Here is an 8,052-nt window from a genome sequence, read left to right as displayed (position 1 = left end):
AAAACACAAGTATTTGAAGACCAAAGGAAGAACCCCCAAAGTCAGGACCCTGAGATCAAAGTGAACGCTCTGATCTCTGAGGTCTGGGATATTTCCCATCCCATGGCCCTTCAAATAAGAGCCCTGTGTCTCTGTCTCAAAGTTTTCAACCGTATTTGTTTGTTAAATTAAAACCAGACGACCACTGTGGTCCTTTTTACACGGTAAGTAAAGCACAGATGCCCTGGTGGACCTGTTGGCACCCTGGACTTTGAATCCAGTGACCTGAGTCCAAGTCTCAGTTCCAGCAGGTTTCCTGCAGCCTTCAGCAGAGCTGCCATGTTTCTCTGTAGAGAACTAAGTGATGCTCTCAGCAGGTTGAGGGCACCACCAACAAGTGAGGTATGAACCTCTGACTTCCTTCTTGTCAAACAGGAAACTCCTAATACCTCATTTGAGTAAAGTACCTCATATTCCTGACATCCAAGTAGTAGTGAAGTGGAGGAAGAAGGGAGGAGATCTCCAACAGGATCCTTCTTTCCTCTGTCCTCCTTGATCTCATGGATCACCACAGTCAAGGGGAGACCCAAGCTCCTGGATGGATCTGGCACTCAGGAACTGCTGAGTTTTCCAGTGGACTTTGTTCCATCCATGGTTCAGGAACAGGACTCCTCCTGGTTAACCTGGTATCTTTCCACCCAACTGTGGGTTCTTGGAGAATTTTTCATGTCATGTCAAGAAATCAGGCTGGTGGGTTTTTCAATGAGAGAAATTCTGGTAACTTAATTAAGTGGCATGTTTGTTGAAGCAGTAATTAACTGATAAATTAAGAAAGGCCTGGCCAGTCTTTGCTCCCAGGTCATACGATGGAGTTAGAAAGTCCTGAATCAATCTGGAGTTCCATGATTTCCTTGTGGTTCATGATCCTTTTGACAATGTAGTCTGGAACAAGAGCAAGATGAACCTCCAAATAGCAACAGGTTGATTGCAGATGATGTCAAGTGGTATTTAGAGGAACCTCCTCCTTGTGTTTGGTTCCATGGTGGAATGGTGAGAACTCTGGATCCAGTGATCCCAGTTCAAGTCTTGGTGGGACCTTCCTGTCTGGAATGTGTCCCATGTAACAAACTGGTCAAGAGATGCAATGTGGTTCAAATGTTCTGGTTCATTTCTTACTGCCATGAACTCAGACTGTGTTTAATGTTAACAATAAATGCAACAACTAAGGAGCCAGTAGCTCCTGTGGAAAAAATTCTACTTTGTCAGTGAATTAATTCAGTCTGCATCTAAGTGTCTGTCAGGATGGCGGAGCGGTCTAAGGCGCTGCGTTCAGGTCGCAGTCGCTCCTGGAGGCGTGGGTTCAAATCTCACTTCTGACAAGGGATGTTGTCTCCACATTCCTATGCATCCACAATGGTAAATTCCAAACCCAGTTGAAGCTGCTCTCCACTGATGGGAGTGAGTGGTTGAACTGGCAGCAGAGGAGGCAAAGGAGCTTCCCTGTGATGGCCTGGTTTCCTCCAAGATGGAGCAGCCACCAAACTCTAACTACAAATGTTGGATCAAAGTCTACTGAAGGAATGTGTTTTCTTTCAATTCACATTTTGTCCATTAACTTCATAATCAGAGTCGCCATCTCATCACATGACTAAAGTCTGGGTTCTGTATTGGTGGTAAAATATCCTTCCATGCCCCTCACTAGTTTGCACACAGAAAAGCATATTTTACTGGTTTCAGATCTCTTAGCTTGTTCTCTCTCTTAAACCAGCTGAGGCAGCTTTCATTGTGTGATTCATTTTAAAATATAAATATGGAACAGAACCATTGGAATCAGATGTCAGGACATTTGAATGAATGTCAATCTCCTGTTGAAATGTTGCAGTGTGCAGCTGAGGCTCTCTGGCAGTGGCACCAGGAGCCCCAATGGCAGAACCTGGACCCTCCTGGAGGAGAACCACAGGTGAGGGCCTTCTTGGCTCCAGATTGATGGAAATCAAGTGTCTGAGGCTGTTAGCAGCCATGAAGTTGATCTGGTTGGCACTGGTATTTGTTCTTGCTGCAGCTCAGGAGTGATTCAGGAGAAGAGTTTCAGAACAGCCCAGGTTGGGGACTGGAATTCTAAAATTTCCCCTGGAACCAAACAACCTTGGAGGGTAAAAGCTCCAATCCTAGCCACTCAGATGCAGCAGCAGAAGAAGCTGTCATCCACCCTGACAGTCAGAGCATCAAGTCAAGGAAACATCAAGTCACCAACATCACCATCTTGTAGTTCCAAACCTTCACCTGTCAGATTCAGCTACTTCTTATTGTGGGACTTTAAACTTGAACACAATGGAATTTGGACAAGGAGTTTTCCTTCCAGTCCAAACATCATCGTCCAGCCTCCAACCAGAGGTCCCTCAGTTATCATGGAGCCACGGGTGGAGTCTGGATTCTTTTCTAGAATGAGACGGCAATGACAGTCCTGCAGAGTGACATCACTGACATGACTTCAGTCACGTGACTGGATGACTTCAGTCACCTGACTGGATGACTTCAGTCACGTGACTGGATGACTTCAGTCACGTGACTGGATGACTTCAGTCACGTGACTGGATGACTTCAGTCACGTGACTGGATGACTTCAGTCACGTGACTGGATGACAGTGTAGATGCCAATGTAGAGGTTGGGGAAATAGTCTCTGAGAATCCAGCTTGAACCCACAGCCTCCTTGTTTTCCAAAAACCCAAACAGCAACCATCAGTCTCCCTCCAATCCTGTACTTGCGTAAACAACAAAAACAGAGTAAAAGTCTCTGGCCACATATTTGTTTCCTGTAGGGTTTCTTCATGTATGTGTGGTGTACTTGCTCTCCCAGAGGACTGCCATCTTTGTTCTGTGGGCTGACATGTTTTAGTGTCAGCACAGGTCATAGCGCTGAGACTGAACTCTCATTCTCCTCCAAGTATTATTTCCACCTCACACAAGTCGACTGAAGGAATGTGTTTGGTTCAAAAACCCATTTGTGTTCATCCTTCAATTCACATTTTGTCCATTAACTTCATCATCAGAGTCTCCATCTCATCACATGACTAAAGTCTGGGTTCTGTGTTGGTGGTAAACATCCTTCCACTCACCCAGGCTCCCCACTGGTCTGCACACAGAAATGCATATTTTACTGGTTTAACCAATTCCTCAAGTAGTTTAGGAAAAAAGACACTTTGTTAGCTCCTGTAAAGGTCCCACTTTGGGTCGTAACACTTTTTTCCTGACTGCTTGACGTCTCAGTCAGAACAGCTGAGATGAGAACTGAATGTCTGGATTTCTTCCTGACATCATCAGGGTCTGAGGAGTTCATTAAAAAAAGGATTCAGTCAGATGGGAGTTGGAACTTGGAGACCAAAGAAGGAACCTCCAAATTCAGGACCCTGAGATCAAAGTGACACTCTGATCTCAGAGGTCTGGGATATTTCACATCCTGATGGCCCTCCAAAATAAGAGCCCTGTGTCACTGTCTAAAAATCATCATTTGTTTGTGAAAAAAATCAGGGTAGGTTTGTCAGACTTTGTCAGACCTTTCCCCAAATCATCATTTGTTTGTGGAAATTAGATCCAGAAAACCACTGCAGTCCCTCGTACATGATTAGTGCCATAGTTTGTCTCACTTGTTTCATCTTTGATGGTTCCATGGTGGAATGGTGAGCACTCTGGACTCTGAATCCAGTGATCCCAGTTCAAACCTCAGTGGAGCCTCCAGCAGGTCTCTGACAGGTGTTGATAGAGGAGTTGTGGCTGCTGACTACAGTGGAAGACACCATCAACAATGATGTGTAGGAGCTCTCAGCTCCTTCAGTCACATGACTGGGTCATCCTGTCATGTCAGTGATGTCACTTGGCAGGACTGCCATCGCATTCTTAATTCTATAACATCTGAGATTAAAATCTATGGAATTACAACCAACAAGCAGTCAAACACCTGATCAGATGCTCCTTCATCAGGCTGAGAAGAATCAATCAAACTGGGATGAAGAAAATTAACTGAGAGGAGAAACCTCCTGATTGGATGACATGGACCCACCTGATCCATGTCAGCCTTGTTGGAGCAGAAAGAGGTGGATCAGAGGAATCAGTGGATCAAGACTCAGGTGTCAGATGAAGAATCTCTTTATTCACAATGGAGTCAGAGAAATCTTCCAACGTGAGAGAACGTGACAGACCATTTTATACTGAAGACAGGCTGTGTGTGTGTGTGTGTGTGTGTGTGTGTGTGTGTGTGCGTGTGTGTGTGTGTGTGTGTGTGTGTGTGTGTGTGTGTGTGTGTTCCAACTGGAAGGAAACTGAATAATAACCAGACTAACTTTTATCATTGACCAAGTCTGGTTGACTCACTAAATTCATAACTCAAGTGATTATTTAATTAATAAACAGAACATTTGTCTAAAGTCATGATCAAATTAATGTAAAATCTGAGCAACGAGGGTTTGAAAATGTTCCAATGAGCCAAACCAATGTTGACAGTTAAAAGAAGCCAATGTGGGAGGATTCTTTCTGTCTCAGCAGTAAAGACCAATCCCACAGCTCACGTGAAGCATCAGGTCCTCTGTGAGAGGTGGGAATCCAACCAGGGACCTTTAGATCCACACCAATCTTCCCTGACCTCATAGAAACTGGAACCTTTCAACAAATAAATTCAAATTCAACTCAGCAGCAACTCTAGAACAGTTGCTAACTTGCTAATTCCTGTTAGCTCCAGATCAGACAATGCAGGCTCACCTTCACGCTTGGTTGTACGACCATCACCAGTTGAAGCTTCTCTGGTTCAACAAACTCTGGGGACTCAAGACACAAGTCAGCACCGGTGCAGGTCCAGATCCAGATGTTAGCTGAGGGGGACAATGGCTTAAGGGAGCTCCAGGGAGCTGGTTTGAACTGGTCCCTCTGTGAGTAGAAACCATCTGAGGTGGAGGGTGGAGATCTGCTTTGACCTCCTGATCTCCCAGTAAAGCCAGTATAGATGTTGAGCTTGGAGGAGTTGATGGCCTCCTTCATCTTCTTGTTGGAGGTGTTTGCTAAACTCAGCACCACCACAGATCAGAGGAACGTCCACTTGTCAGCTGGACACTGGAGTTTCTAGTGACCTGCAGGATCTTAGTTGTGGTGGCAGCAGGCCTGTTCCAAGAGCTTTGCTCACATTCCTGATCAGGCTTCATCATGGTTCTGGACCACTGAGTGATAGAAGCTGATCCTGGGGGTGGACTGTCTTTAGGGGGCTGAGGTGTCTGGTGGTCTTGGTGGACCCTCTGCATCTCAAGCTGAGACCACAGAGTCCTGTGTTCTTGAGTCATTGTGTATAGTCTCTGTTGTTGGAGAGCTCAGTGTGGTCCCTGATGGTCTAGTGGCTAGGATTCGGCGGTGAGACCGGCTCTCACCGCCGCGGCCCGGGTTCGATTCCCGGTCAGGGAATGAGTTATTTAGAGGTTGAGGGAGAGGTGATCAGGTGGTCCACATGATGGTGGAGGTGATGAACTGTGAATCCATCATGGCTCCACTCTCACCCCCATTGTAGTGTTCTTGGTTCACTCTGCCATGGCCCCATGTTGAAGGGTGACTGTCTCATTCAGGTTCAACCCTTTGTTAGACTCTATTAAGTCACTGACTCCTGCAAGGACAAACTCTGTAATCCTCCTTAGTAGCTTTGGCTCCTTGCAGCACAGAAAGTCCATTCACTGATGTAGGAACTGGAAAACTAACAGCTCCAGTCCTCGGTTCCTTGCACCAAAGAAAGGAGGGAAATGCAATCAATGTTGAATTCATTTACATTTCTTATATTTGATCAAAGCTAGAACTTAATAAGCTGCCATCGACCTTGATGACCAACTCCTTCACTGTGTAGTTCAAAGTCCCTGGTTTGATTTGTGTCAGGACTTCAGAAGCTCCAATCCTCTCTAAGGTCCAGTGAGAGTGGAAGAGATTATAAATGAGAGAAGCAGGGCCCTCCCTCAGAACTGAACCAGCTCAGTTGGGAGAGCCTTAGACTGAAGATCTAAAGGTCCCTGGTCCGATCCCAGGTTTCAGCAGAAGAGCAGCATTGACTTTACTTTCCAGTGGAGGAACTGCAGACATGAAGGAAACTAACATCTTGTCCTGTGCATTCTTGTGACATTCAGGACATTTTTGGAGCCTCTTGTTGGATTTTGCCACAGAGAATCAGAGCCAATCAAAAGCCTGGTGGACTTCAACATGGAGGACTGAACAAGTCAAGAAAGCATCAGTTTGACCTTCACAGGTGTTTCTGTTCCTGTCTCAATGCTGTAGAAAGAGCCTGAGGAGCTCAGACAGTAGAGCATCAGACTTTTAATCTGAGGGTCCAGGGTTCAAGTCCCTGTTCAGGTGCTGTGGAGGTTCCAGTGTTTGACAACATGGGACTGGATGAAGTTCAGTGTTGAACAAACTGTCATCATCAAAAGTAGAAGTGTTCTTGTCTTGACGCTGTGAGACAGTCGCTAGAAAACTGACCAACAATAATTTCATGTGGCATGCAATTAACAAAACACCTACATTGATGGTCGAGGGGGGTGGAGCCTATCCCAGCATCTACGGGCCACCCTGGACAGGTCGCCAAAACCATTCACACTCACATCTACAGTCAATTTAGAGTGTCCAATCAGCCTCATCCCAAATTACATGTCTTTGGACGGTGGGAAGAAGCCGGAGAACCCACGCATGCACGGGGAGAACATGCAGATTCTGCACCCGAGCCTGGACTCAAATCCAGAACCTTCTTGCTGTGAGGCCACAGTGCTCACCACTGCACCATCATGCTGCCGTGGTCTCATATACTTTTCTAAATTGTGTTTCTTTCATGTCCTCCTGAGATCAAAGACAGAATTCTAGCTACTGTCAAAGCCCTGATGACATCATCAGGAATTCTGACTTTGATCTGGAGACTCTTGCTTTAATCTGAATTTGATCTGACTAATGTTTAAGTTTAGGTTGCATGACACTGACCACCTCATTTCGCCTGATGGACTGGTGACCTGTCCAGGGTGAACCCTGCCTCTTGAACAATGTCACCTGGGATCGCACCCCCCCCCCCGTGACCCTTAAAGGATAGAACAGAAAGTGGATGGAGGGATGGACTCAACACTGAAATCAGCTGATCTGATCCACATTCTAATGTTTCCTGTCCCTCTTTCGGAGTCAGTGAGAATAGTAGTGTATATAATAATGTATATCCAACCTTGTAGTATCTTTCCAAAGCTTTTAGTATTTCTTCTTGTTTCTACTTGTAGTTTTAGTGTCTGGATCTTTTCTTTTGATGTCCTGCTGTCTGCTCTTTGCTTTTGGAGCTTCCTTCAACAACTACCAGGCCTCCTGGGTACTGTAGGAAACATGGTCAAGTTCTTCTGACTTCTCCAGGAACGTCCTGCTCACATTGGTCTGTCTTCATTTTGACTCCTCCCACTGCCACAATGACCAGCCTTTATACTCTTGGTGACTGGGGCCCTGGTTGCTGCAGGCCTCAACACCAGCCTGTGGTTGAGAGCAGGGCAGAACAGAACTGACAGTATCTCCCATGCAGGACCTGGGTCAGCGCCTGGTGCCAGCTGGGGCACCGCTTTAACCTGGACCCCTAGAAGATCTTCTCCAGGAACTGGCCTTTTTGGTTCCATCAAGGCCTGAGAGGATGGTGAAGAGTGATCCTCCACCAGGCAGCACAGTCAACAGCAGCCATTTTGTTCCACTAGAATCAAGTATGATAGTGACAGACTGGTGAGTACTTGCTAACTGACACTTCCTGTTTTTACTGCTATTCTTCCATGAATGTGCTCATGTTGGCTGGTCCCCAACCACAGTTTCAAAGCCATGATGACATCTCTCATCAACAATCAGACTTATTTTTTCTCTATTTGGACAAATAAGGTTCCAACTGACACGGCTGGCCAACGTCCTGGAGTTCATTCAGCCTGGAGAACCAGGTGCTGGTTCCTTCTTTTACCAGGCAGGAACGGGCAGCAGATCCAAGATCAGTAGGTGCAGATGTCTGCTTTGACTGGTAGGAGGAAAGAGAGCAGGAGAGCTGGTCAGAGACA

The 8,052-nt window shown here is 46.1% G+C and overlaps 1 non-coding gene across 1 annotated transcript; it reads left to right on the top strand.

Moving 5' to 3' along the window:
* Positions 1-5,340: 5,340 nt before the first annotated feature.
* trnal-gag (transfer RNA leucine (anticodon GAG)) lies at positions 5,341-5,422 on the top strand. The gene is given in 2 exon segments: positions 5,341-5,377; positions 5,388-5,422. It is a non-coding gene; the product is annotated as a tRNA-Leu (tRNA).
* The last annotated feature ends 2,630 nt before the right edge of the window (positions 5,423-8,052 follow it).

Source organism: Aulostomus chinensis, chromosome 1 (genome assembly GCF_037954235.1).
Source record: "Aulostomus chinensis isolate RoL2024-O1b breed Wild chromosome 1, RoL_Achi_v1.0, whole genome shotgun sequence".
NCBI classification, from domain to species: Eukaryota; Metazoa; Chordata; class Actinopteri; order Syngnathiformes; family Aulostomidae; genus Aulostomus; species Aulostomus chinensis.
This window is presented reverse-complemented; position numbering and strand designations above follow the sequence as displayed.